At 43.5% G+C, this 12641-nt stretch overlaps 1 protein-coding gene, 1 long non-coding RNA gene and 1 pseudogene across 8 annotated transcripts in view; 1 reads left to right on the plus strand and 2 right to left on the minus strand.

Moving 5' to 3' along the window:
- SYNPO (synaptopodin) overlaps nucleotides 1-12641 on the plus strand; it is a 143360-nt gene that overhangs the window by 92425 nt on the left and 38294 nt on the right. The gene's annotated exons all lie outside the window — the stretch shown is intronic.
- The window catches only part of LOC130267329 (uncharacterized), a 100623-nt gene that overhangs the window by 62944 nt on the left and 25038 nt on the right, over nucleotides 1-12641 (minus strand). Inside the window, exon 4 of one of the 3 annotated variants that reach the window (XR_008843147.1) lies at nucleotides 11757-12147. The exons of the other annotated variants lie outside the window; for them this stretch is intronic. This is a non-coding gene — a long non-coding RNA (uncharacterized LOC130267329). Of the gene's footprint in view, nucleotides 1-11756; nucleotides 12148-12641 lie in introns of those variants that run through there. 3 annotated transcript variants of the gene reach the window in all.
- LOC130267939 (U2 spliceosomal RNA) lies at nucleotides 1627-1719 on the minus strand (annotated as a pseudogene).

Genomic DNA, 12641 nt, shown 5'->3' on the forward strand with positions numbered 1-12641 from the left:
GAAGACAAACGTGAATGAGAAATACAGATGGAGTAACCTGCTCTTAGAAGGGGACTGTAACGTTGCTTCTTGTCAGAGCTCTAAGCGGGGGGCTGGCTTCACGAGCCGTGATACAGATGTTACAGAGTTGTTTATTAGGGGGATAGGAGCAGAAGATTGCACTAGGGTCACTTATGGTGTTTTTGCCATCTGTGTTTGTGTTAATGTTTTATTATTTTTGAAATCACAGAAAAGCAGAATGAGCCTGTAGTGTCAACCAACATCAAATCACAGAAAGACACTAAAGGCCCACAGGATTGTCCTGGCAAAATCAGGACTGTTGGCAAGGATGAAACATGCAAAGTCGAAGCAGAAGCATCACCTATCATGGAACGTGATGATAAATGAAATATATGAGGTATACAGTACATGTTCCAGGCATAGAATGGTAGCTAGCGTGTTAAGGGTAGAACCTATATTTTTGAAAGCCGAGGTACGTGCTCTCAAATCACCCGAGTGCAAGTAAAAAGTGCATGAGGATGCTGTCTATCCCAGGCCCTTCTCCGAAAGGAGAGAGGCCCCCCAACAAACCAAACCCTTCGCCTCCGGCCCAAAAGGCACCTGCAAGGTTCCAGGTACATTGTCCCCTTTCACCGAAGCTACTCAGGGACCGAAAGTGTTCCCGGCGGACAACTAGGCGTTAACCAGGCGGTCACCAAGGAACCAGTAAAACCGGTTTGGCATCCTGCCAAAGCAAGGATGCCACGGGGTATAGCAGGGAGATGAGGAACTTGATGGCCACACATACACCTCCCCTAGACCGGTAGGAGGGACACCCAGAAGGGCTACCGCACCCTACCAAATCCTAGAGGACAAAGCAGAACACAAAAAAGTGGACACAGTGACAAAAATTATAAATAAATAAGTGGATGTGCGCAGTGTGTAATACTGCCCGGACATCCAACCGGATCTATAAAAATTCCCCGATCCTAGCCGTAAGGTCAGTGCCCAGAAGAGTGAGAGAAAAAGTGCGTGCTATGTGCTTTCCTTCAAGTGGGGCTGCCAATCCCAAGTGAATTCAGGCACCCTGGGGTCACCACTCCCAGGGCACTTGTGCACCTCGGCCTTCACTCTACCCGGACCTTAAAGGGGTATTCCAGGCCAAAACTTTTTTATATATATATATATATATATATATATATATATATATATATATATATCAACTGGCTCCAGAAAGTTAAACAGATTTGTAAATTACTTCTATTAAAAAATCTTAATCCTTCCAATAGTTATTAGCTTCTGAAGTTGAGTTGCTGTTTTCTGTCTAACTGCTTTCTGATGACTAACGTCCTGGGAGCTGTGCAGTTCCTATGGGGATATTCTCCCATCATGCACAGCTCCCGGGACGTGACATCATCATTGACCAGTTAGACAGAAAATTTCAGAAGCTAATTACTATTGGAAGGATTAAGATTTTTTAATAGAAGTAATTTACAAATCTGTTTAACTTTCCGGAGCCAGTTGATATATATATAAAAAAAAGTTTTTGCCTGGAATACCCCTTTAAGGCCAGATCCAGCAGGGAACAGGACTCATCGGGGACGACTGCTGTGCTATACAGCCATCCCTGGTACACCTGTCCTACTGTGTGGTTCCCCATCATGCCTTGGTGGTCTTCCACACCTCCAACTAAAAGGACAGGTACTACACTTGATCTTAGCCAAAAGGCCGAGAAGCGATAGAACCTATAATAGAGGAGATCATCATGTTTTACATTCTTTAACTTAATCTGATGTTGACAGAGAAGACTAGTTGGTGGTTGGTGAGAACTACTACATTGACAGAGGATAGTCAGTTAGTGATGGAGCGGGCAATGATGGACAGAGTGGTCTGCAGACTCTTTACCCTTAAATGGGTATTCCGCTGCCCCAACGTTTAAAACATTCTTCAAGGGTCGTGACATCACGGCCTCGCCCCTCATGATGTTACGCCACGCCCCCTCAATGCAAGTCTATGGGAGGGGGCGTGGCAGCACCACACCCCCTCCCATAGACTTGCATTGAGGGGGCGTGGCATGACATCACAAGAGGCATGGTCATGACGTCATGACCCAGCGTTCGGAACAAAATGTTCCGAACGCTGGGGCAGGGGAGTGCCCCTTTAACCACTCATTGAGAATGGGACATAGATGTTCATGTTCCCCCATTTTTTTGGATAGAATTGATCTTGTAGAAATATCTGATGTATTTTTGCTATTACTTCACATCTCATTGATCTAAATTAATCATATATTGGGGGTTTTCGGTAATTTTTGATTGATGGCCTATCCACAAAATAGGTTATTAATCTATGAATGGTGGGCTGCCGATACACCCTTCCCTCCCGTGGCTGATCAGCTGTTGATCCTGAAAGCCCGCGCTCACTATTATAGCCCTGCATCGTTCATTGTATAGTGGCGCTGTCTGGCAACTGCAGGTCCGCTTCCGTTCACTTCAGTGGGAGCCAGGTGGCAGTTACTCCAGAACCTCCACTATACAGTACAATGAATGGAGCAGGGATTCCGGCTTCATTTTCTGTAAAGTGTGGCACCCTGAACAGCTGGTTGGCCGCTGTTACAAGTGTTCCCATTAAATTAAAGCCATAAATGCAACCATAGACGGAGTATTATTTATATGGAGGGACCCACAGCCCACCATCACTTATCTAGGAGTGACCACTTATCTGGGCAGGACCATCATTATTTACCTGGGCAGGACCATCATCACTTATCTGGGCAGGACCATCACCACTTATCTGGGCAGGACCATCATTACTTATCTGGGCAGGACCATCACCACTTATCTGGACAGGACCATCATTACATATCTGGGCTGGACCATCATCACTTATCTGGGCAGGACCATCACCACTTATCTGGGCAGGACCATCATTAATTATCTGGGCAGGACCATCATCACTTATCTGGGCAGGACCATCATTACTTATCTGGGCAGGACCATCATCACTTATCTGGGCAGGACCATCATCACTTATCTGGGCAGGACCATCATCACTTATCTGGGCAGGACCATCATCACTTATCTGGGCAGGACCATCATCACTTATCTGGGCAGGACCATCATCACTTATCTGGGCGTGACCTACAGCCCATCATCTCTATTTTCTCAAAACTCAATGTTTTTTATGAGAAACTAGAATAACAAGAGTGTATGTACAATTAAAAGCCCAAAAGGTTGCTATAGGGCCCATGGAGACCAATTTCCTTTGATTTTAGGTGGCAAGAACCTACTGTATGCAGGGCTTCACTTTCTTGAGGACCTGCATTGTTAGCAGTCACGGGGTTTAGTACTGACCTATCGGTCAGGGGGCGAGAGGGAAAATAAACACCATGCCCTTCTATCCTAAGTTAGCAAAACCGTGCACCATAAAGGGGGCTTTATTGGGGACCCTCGGGTCTGTGCAATGCTCATAATATATTTTGCTCTTAAAGTGCACCTGTCATCAACAAAATTTTTTTATATAATGTAGATAATACCATTATATGTATATTTGTAATATATATTGGTTAAAAAATGTGTATGTTTTTGTCCTTACAGCTATTGCCTCTGTGTCTCTATGAGGAGTCCAAATACAGGAAGTGAGGGCAGGAGAAGCAGGGCTCTGTACAGACTCCTGTCTTGTCAATCATCCTGATGTATGTACATTGTGCCCTGAGGCTCTATAAAAGGAGCATGTTACAGAGCCTCACTACACACTGTCCTGCTTTTTCTTAGTGCACAGAGCCCTGCTTGTCCACCCTCACTTCCTGTATTTGGACTCCTCATAGAGACACACAGGCAATAGCTGCAGGGACAAAAACATACACATTTTTTAACCAATATATATTACAAATATACATATAATGTTATTATCTACATTATATAAAAAGTTTTCCTTGACGACAGGTACACTTTAAAGGGGTACTACACTGGCCAGCGTTCGGAAGTAAATGTTTCGAATGCTGTTTTCATGCTGCCGGGGTCGGCCTTGCCTCTCATGACATCACGGCCACGCCCTCTCAATGCAAGTCTATGGGAGGGGGCGTGACGGCCGTCACGCCCCCTCCCATAGACTTGCGTTGAGGGGGGCATGGCCGCCATGTTATTATTTGTATCAATAGTGTCACATAGGAAGCGGTGTATAATGTATAACTAAAATGTGGGCCTCTCACCTCTGTTGGTCCAGTTAGATAACAGTGTAAGGGTCACAGATACTTGCTTGGTGATGTAGTGCGGCTTTATTAAGTAATATTACCTCCAGTCACTATGCCATCAGCTAATGGCTTTAACAGCTGACCTGAGAGTGCAGATTGGACGGAGGGGGCGAGGTTGAAAGGGACAGCTAGCATTCTGCTTATTCAGCACTCCATGATCCCTCTGTCACCACCTGGCACACACAATGCAGCATGGACACATTTATAAAAGGTTTACGGGCAGGCAGCTTAACGGCAGGGAGTCTGTTAGCCACCGACTATGTCATCCAGCTACAGCACAGCAATGACAGGCTGACGGTTCATGGCTTAGATATCCAATGCAAGCCCTTCATATGGAATATTGGAGAACGGGCACTTGACATTAGGGTTGCCACCTGGACGGTATTTTACCAGCACAGCCAATATTTTGGCCACCCTGCCAGTATTTTTATATTAAATCCAACCAATCCTAAAACTCCGGGAATGTTACACCATATACTATACCAGTGTTTCCCAACCAGAAAGTTAAACAGATTTGTAAATTACTTCTATTTAAAAAATCTTAATCCTTCTAGTACTTATGAGCTTCTATTTGCTCCACAGGAAGTTTCTTTTCTTTTTGTAATTTCCTTTCTGTCTGACCACACTGCTCTCTGCTGACACCTCTGTTCATTTTAGGAACTGTCCAGAGTAGTGGGAGCAAATCCCCATAGCAAACCTCTCCTGCTGTAGACAGTTCCTAAAATGGACAGAGGTGTCAGCAGAGAGCACTGTGGTCAGACTGAAAAGGAAATTCAAAAAGAAAATAACTTCCTGTGGAGCAAATAGAAGCTGATAAGTACTAGAAGGATTAAGATTTTTTAATAGAAGTAATTTAGAAATCTGTTTAACTTTCTGGCACCGGTTGATTTAAAAAATAAAAAGTTTTCCAGGGGAGTACCCCTTTAAGACATTTGAGCATTATTCAGACTTTGAACATTATTCAATCCATATGTCATACACTGTAGACCAGCCAAAGCTGTATGGAATGACAAGACCATGAAACGGCCGTCGCCATTCCTCATTCCATGCTGTTTGTTTGTGTTCCTTCCCCAACCTACAGTATTTCACATATGGATTGAATACATTTTGAAGCTTACATGGGAGAGTGCTGCCACTTTATGACATTGTTTATTGTTATTGTTTTTTTTTCGGGCTGTGCACCTTCGTGGCTTAATTTTGTTCATTGTCCGTTGTTGCTGCATCTTTTTAGCGTTTTTTGCAGGCGTACACTCAGTAGAGCCTCCCTTGCTTTTCTGTGCCTTAATATTAGAAATTAGGATAACATTTCATTAAAGGGGTACTCCGGTGGAAAACTTATTTATTTATTTATTTATTTTTAAATCAACTAGTGCCAGAAAGTAAAACAGATTTGTAAATTACTTCTATTAAAAAATCTTAATCCTTCCAGTACTTATTAGCTGCTGAATACTACAGAGGAAATTATTTTCTTTTTGGAACACAGAGCTCTCTGCTGACATCATGAGCACAGTGCTCTCTGCTGACATCTCTGTCCATTTTAGGAACTGACCAGAGCAGCAAATGTTTGCTAAGGGGATTTTCTCCTACCCTGGACAATTTATTTGTTACTAACTACAACTCCCAGCATGCCCTGATACAGCCTGTGGCTCAGCAGCTGCCCCAAACGAAAACTACAACTCCCAGCATGTTGGACTATATAGTAGTATATAGTATAGGTCAGTGTTTCCAAACCAAGGGTGCCTCCAGCTGATGCAAAACTACAACTCCCAGCATGTTGGACTATATAGGTGTGTATAGTATAGGTCAATGTTTCCCAACCAGGGGTGCCTCCAGCTGTTGCAAAACTACAACTCCCAGCATGTTGGATTATATAGTAGTAAATAGTATAGGTCAGTGTTTTTTCAACCGGGGGTGCCTCCAGCTGATGCAAAACTACAACTCCCAGCATGTTGGACTATATAGTTGTATATAGTATAGGTCAGTGTTTCCAAACCAAGGGTGCCTCCAGCTGATGCAAAACTACAACTCCCAGCATGTTGGACTATATAGGTGTGTATAGTATAGGTCAATGTTTCCCAACCAGGGGTGCCTCCAGCTGTTGCAAAACTACAACTCCCAGCATGTTGGACTATATATAGTAGTATATAGTATAGGTCAGTGTTTCTCAACCAGGGGTGCCTCCAGCTGTTGCAAAACTACAACTCCCAGCATGTTGGACTATATATAGTTGTATATAGTAAAGGCCAGTGTTTCTCAACCAGGGGTGCCTCCAGCTGATGCAAAACTACAACTCCCAGCATGTTGGACTATATAGGTGTGTATAGTATAGGTCAATGTTTCTCAACCAGGGGTGCCTCCAGCTGTTGCAAAACTACAACTCCCAGCATGTTGGACTATATATAGTAGTATATAGTATAGGTCAGTGTTTCTCAACCAGGGGTGCCTCCAGCTGATGCAAAACTACAACTCCCAGCATGTTGGACTATATATAGTTGTATATAGTATAGGCCAGTGTTTCTCAACCAGGGGTGCCTCCAGCTGATGCAAAACTACAACTCCCAGCATGTTGGACTATATAGTAGTATATAGTATAGGTCAGTGTTTCTCAACCAGGGGTGCCTCATGCTGATGCAAAACTATAACTCCCAGCATGTTGGACTATATAGTAGTATATAGTATAGGTCAGTGTTTTTTCAACCAGGGGTGCCTCCAGCTGATGCAAAACTACAACTCCCAGCATGTTGGACTATATAGTATAGGTCAGTGTTTTTTCAACCAGGAGTGCCTCCAGCTGATGCAAAACTACAACTCCCAGCATGTTGGACTATATAGTTGTATATAGTATAGGTCAATGTTTCCCAACCAGGGGTGCCTCCAGCTGTTGCAAAACTACAACTCCCAGCATGCCCGGACAGCCAACGCCTGTCCGGGCATGCTGGGAGTTGTAGTTTTGCAACAGCTGGAGGCTCTCTGGTTGGGAAATACTGGTATAGTATATGGTGCAACACTCCAGGAGTTGGATAATTGGTTGGATAAATACCGGCAAGGTGACCAAAATGGCAACCCTATACCCAATGGGTACGATGGGAGTTGTAGTTTTCCAACAGCTGGAGAGACCCGGTTTGGAGAATACCATCTTACATTCTCCCAGAGACCAACTATAAAAACCGTCTGACACATCTAAATGCTATGTCATATGCTCGGGAAACTGGAAAACCCCTTTAACATTCCATATTAATTCATAGACACGGTCACACATTGCAGGGAATTGTGTGTGTGCTTTCAAGAAGAGTAATTCATGCGTCTGTGAAGCACAAATGTAACACATAAAGTATTCAAGATACAAGACATTGTGCAAACCTGCAGATTCAGGAAGCCTAGGCGAATTCATCATAGGGAGTAATTAAATGGGGTATTCCAGTAAAAAAAACATTTATTTTTTTCAAATCACTTGACTCCAGAAAGTTAAACAGATTTGTAAATGACTTCTATTAAAAATCTTAATCCTCCCAGTACTTATCAGCTGCTGAAGTTGAGTTATTCTTTTCTGTCTGACAACAGCGCTCTCTGCTGACACCTCTGTCCGTCTTAGGAACTGTTCAGAGCAGAAGAGGTTTCCTATGGGGATTTGCTCCTACTCTGGACAGTTCCTAGGACAGACAGAGGTGACAGCAGAGAGCACTGTTGTCAGACAGAAAAGAACAACTCAACTTCAGCAGCTGATAATTACCGGAAGAATATATATTTTTTTTTAATAGAAGTCATTTACACATTTTTTAACTTTCTGGAGCCAGTTGATATGAAAAAAAATGTTTTTCACTGGAATACCCCTTTAATCATATTTCGGGAGGGGCTCGTGCATGAAATAGAGACACAGCAGAAATGTGGAGCCGCAGCCGCTCTGCCTCACTGCCAGGACACAGAGGAGCAGCCAGCTCTGGTACATACTTTTAGAAAGCCACAGGTCTTTGGGAGGGAGTCAGCTGCAGACTTCTGGTTTTCTGTTCACTTAACCCTTTGCCATCAATCATATTTCTTCACTTGCATCGTTTACAGAGATTAACCAGGGCTCCTTGCTAAGTAATGGCGAGTGGCTGTGGATTCCGGGAATTTCAGCGTCGTGCAGGCAGATCATTGCACAAGAAATATGGTGATACCAATGGAAAGAAGCATACTGAAAAGGGATTTATATTGTGGCTCATTGTGAGTCACAACATTTCCCCTAATATTATTTAGATTACTTTGGACTTATGTTTTGCATTAAAGACACTGGAAATCCCCGGATCCATTGCAAATGATCGTAATTATATTCCTCATTTTGCTTGTGCGAGTTATAGTTGACTTTCACACGGCTTTAGCAGGATCTTCAGGGGCGTATACATAAGGAAAAGGTCATAAGGTTAAATGTACATTTCAGCTGCCACAAGGGAGAGTTGAATGCAGTATATCATAGGAGTACTGTGGCGCAGGACACCTTATCCCATATCCACAGGATAGGGTATAAGTGTCTGAAGGGGTTGCGCCCGGTGAGACCCCCCCCCCCCCCCCCGACGTCCAAGCTGTCTCCGGGAACAAAGCTGTGTCGACTTGTGGTGAGGGTGTAGGAAGGGCAGATGTTATGTTAGTAACCCTTAGGGCAGATGGCATTAACCCTTTGCGTTCGTGATGCCAGGGCGTGGTTTACCTAATTCACCACCCGAGGTATAGACGCTAGTTCCTGGGCCAGGTGCAGGGCAAATAATGCCCCTGATGCAAGGTTACGGAACAATGGATTTTTACTGAGGCAGACAAGGTGTTATAGTCTTTACAGCTCAGTTCAGGTCCAAGGAGATGCCTGGTGAACTTTAGGAAGCTTATCGGCTTGCTGGGACTTGTAGTGGACTTGGACTGACTTAAAAAACCCACGCTGACTTTAGTAAATGACACTTGACTAGACTTCTTCCCTGTATTTGTGCTTACAGGCTTACCGCCAGGCTTTGGCTTTCACCTGCAGGGGTTAACTAGCAGTAGAAGCGTGGTTGCAGGACTAGGCCTCAGGCCTCCCTCTGGATCACACAGACAAACTCCTCAACTCTTCACTTCACTGTACCTCAGCATGCAGTGAACTAGGCTAGCTCCTAGCAGCTAGGTCTGGTAGCAATTTTGAGATCCCATTGGCCAGATATGTCACCTGGTTCACCTTGCATACCTCCCCTTGGTAACATAGTCCTTAGCAACATTGTTTTAAAGGCACAATAACATATTAATACATTAGATAAGATTGCATTAACCCATATATAACTTAATATGGTGGAGAGAGTTCTGAGGGGTGTGAGGGCCAGGGGACATTGACTGAGTCTGCCCGATAGGACTGGTAGGGGTACATAAGGGCACCTTCGGTACTGGGCCACCACATACCTCCACACAAAACAGTGGTCAACACGTCCCTTCCATGCATCTCTAGGAGAGAGCCGGAGATACAGAATTAGTGTATCTCCGGCTCTCCCATAGAGGTACATGGAGGGGGCGTGTTGACCACTTCTTTGTACGGGGGTCAACAGTCTCCCTGCACAGAGCGGTGATCGTTTTGTGCACAAGGAGAGCTGAGCACCAGACAAAAGGGGGCCCAGTGGTTGGACCCCGCAATCAGACACTTAAAAGGGTACTCCGCCCCAAGACATCTTATCCCGTATCCAAAGGATAGGGGACAAGACATCTGATGTCCAAAGGATAGAGGACAAGACACCCAGCGATCTTGGCTGCGGCACCCCAGACATCTGGTGCACAGAGCAAGCTTCGCTCTGTGCTGGATGACTGGCGATGCGGGGTGGAGCCTCGTGACGTCACGGTCACGCCCCGCTCGTGATGTCACGGCCATGCCCCCTCAATGCAAGTCTTTGGAAGGGGGCGTGACGGCCAACATGCCCCTTCCATAGACTTGCATTGAGGGGGCGTGGCCGTGACGTCTTGAGCCGGGCGTGGCTGTGACGTCATGAGCCTCCGGTGCTGAACCCAATGCCCAAAAAGAACGCCGGGTGAAGCTATAAAATCTTAGGCTCAATAAATTCTGGTACAGGGTCCCCACTTACCACGTGCCAAGGTCTTTAGGCTCCAGGGCCCATCTGGGACATTGACCTATGCACCCCCAAAAGCTGCACTCTTACATAAAAGTCAGTATATACTGAATGTAAAACCACTGAGCCATTACCCAGATGTTTCCTCTGAATCACAGGTAGACAGGTTCTTGTTTGAGCAAGACTGGGAGTCACTAGGTAGTTACCTTCTACATAAAACTGTATTTAACCCATTTCCTGCTGTAATAGTGTATTCAAACAAATGTTGAAACCAATAAAATTTGTGGAATGTACAGCAGGGTGTGGAATGTAACTCCTCGTGAGCCGAGACCCATTTTTATGTTGAGAAAAGCAAACTTAGACTCCCCTTTGAAAGAAATACCGCGTTTTAGTGACAAAAAATAAACACGAAACAGGGTGCAGTATCTATTGTCACATACAGCTGCGTCATGACCTGGTCCTATCATGAGGTGCTAGACAGATTAAGTAGATGAAGCAGAGCTGAATGTGTCATTTAAAGGGGTACTCCGGTGAAAAACTTTTTTTTTTTTTAAATCAGAAAGTTAAACAGATTTGTAAATTACTTCTATTAAAAAATCTTAATCCTTCCTTTACTTATTAGCTGCTGAATACTACAGCGGAAAATCTTTTCTTTTTGAAACACAGAGCTGTCTGCTGACATCATGAGCACAGTGCTCTCTGCTGACATCTCTGTCCATTTTATGAACTGTTCAGAACAGCATATGTTTGCTATGGGGATTTCCTTTTACGCTGGCAGTTCATAAAATGGACAGAGATGTCAGCAGAGAGCACTGTGCTTGTGATTCAGCAGACAGCTCTGTGTTTCAAACGGAAAAGAATTTCCACTGAAGTATTCAGCAGCTAATAAGTACAGGAAGGATTAAGATTTTTTAATAGAAGTAATTTACAAATCTGTTTAACTTTCTGGCACCAGTTGATATATATATATATATATATATATATATATATATATATATATATATAAAGTTTTTCACCGGAGTACCCCTTTAACTGCTTCTTTCTAATATACTTTGGCCTTACTGTTTTCAAAATCTGTTTCATGTCAGTGAATGGAAACATTCTTGCACACATCTGATCAAAACTATAGAGACTTAATGATTCTTATGGCTAAACTGTCTAATTCTAAGATAGTGTAAACTTGGACTAGACAGTCTAAAAAAATAAATCTTGTGGATTCTAAGGCTATGTTCACTCACAGTATTTTCATCCTCATTTTGGTCAGTATTTTATACCAAAACCAGGAGTGAAACCAAGAAAAAAACAAAGATGCAAATCTTTCCATTATACTTTTTCTCTGTGTGCTGTTTCCACTCCTGGTTTTGGTAAAATAAGGGCCTTATACTGTATAGTTTAAGCTTAGATTGACTATTAGTCATATCACAGAAAAAATAATGCTTATATATGTTACTCACTTGGCTATGCAGATGCTTTATATATTTTGTGTCTAGCTTCTGTATTTGGCTCACAAATCCCTCTGCTCTGCTGTTCACTCATTCTGACATCCACTGCTCAGGAAGGGGCATGTCCGAAGCAAGCACTGAGCCCGCCCTCACTCACCATGCATTCACTTCCTTCCTGAGTCTGCTGTGCTTGGTCTCTTCATCCAATCATTGCAGGCTGCTGCAAACCCCTTCCTTTCTGTGCTGAAGTCTCATAGGACAGGACTGGAGTGAGCATAGAAAAGTGCTAGTCCCACTCTCACTTACTGGACTTTGTCCCTGTCTGTGCTTCAGCTGGGACACAGATGATGCTGCAGCCAGTCAGGATTATGTTCTGGATAGTATGGGGACCCCTAGTGGTCTTTTTTATACGCCATGATTTCTATAAAATGGAGATACAATATTTTATTGTATATTATAAGAGTATGTTAGAGAAGTAATTGTTTTGCCATGATGTGCAACATATTAAAAAAAAATTCATCTGACAGTGCCCATTTAAATTGCTTATTGGGCATTTTTGTTGCACAGTTTTGCATATAAAGCCATGCCTCTTTTACAAAAACCACACCCCTTTCAATAATGTCCCACCCTTTTATCGGATACTGATGTCATACAAATGTGTAAAACTTGTAATGTGACCCAAGCCAGAGGTTTTTCAAGTTCAGTTGAGAAGCCTATTAGAAACACCCGAAAATAAAAATGCCATGGATCCAAAAAGCACAGCACAATTGAAGAAAAAGGCCACAAACCCAAACAAACATGTTTTATATTCTGCGTATGGCTTTCATCTTGCTACAGCATCATTTGCAAAAGAAAAATTGGAAAAATTCTCTAGAAAAATTTCAAGTGTTTCTGTGCATTTTTTTGATTTATACA

This window comes from Hyla sarda, chromosome 4 (genome assembly GCF_029499605.1).
Source record: "Hyla sarda isolate aHylSar1 chromosome 4, aHylSar1.hap1, whole genome shotgun sequence".
NCBI lineage: Eukaryota > Metazoa > Chordata > Amphibia > Anura > Hylidae > Hyla > Hyla sarda.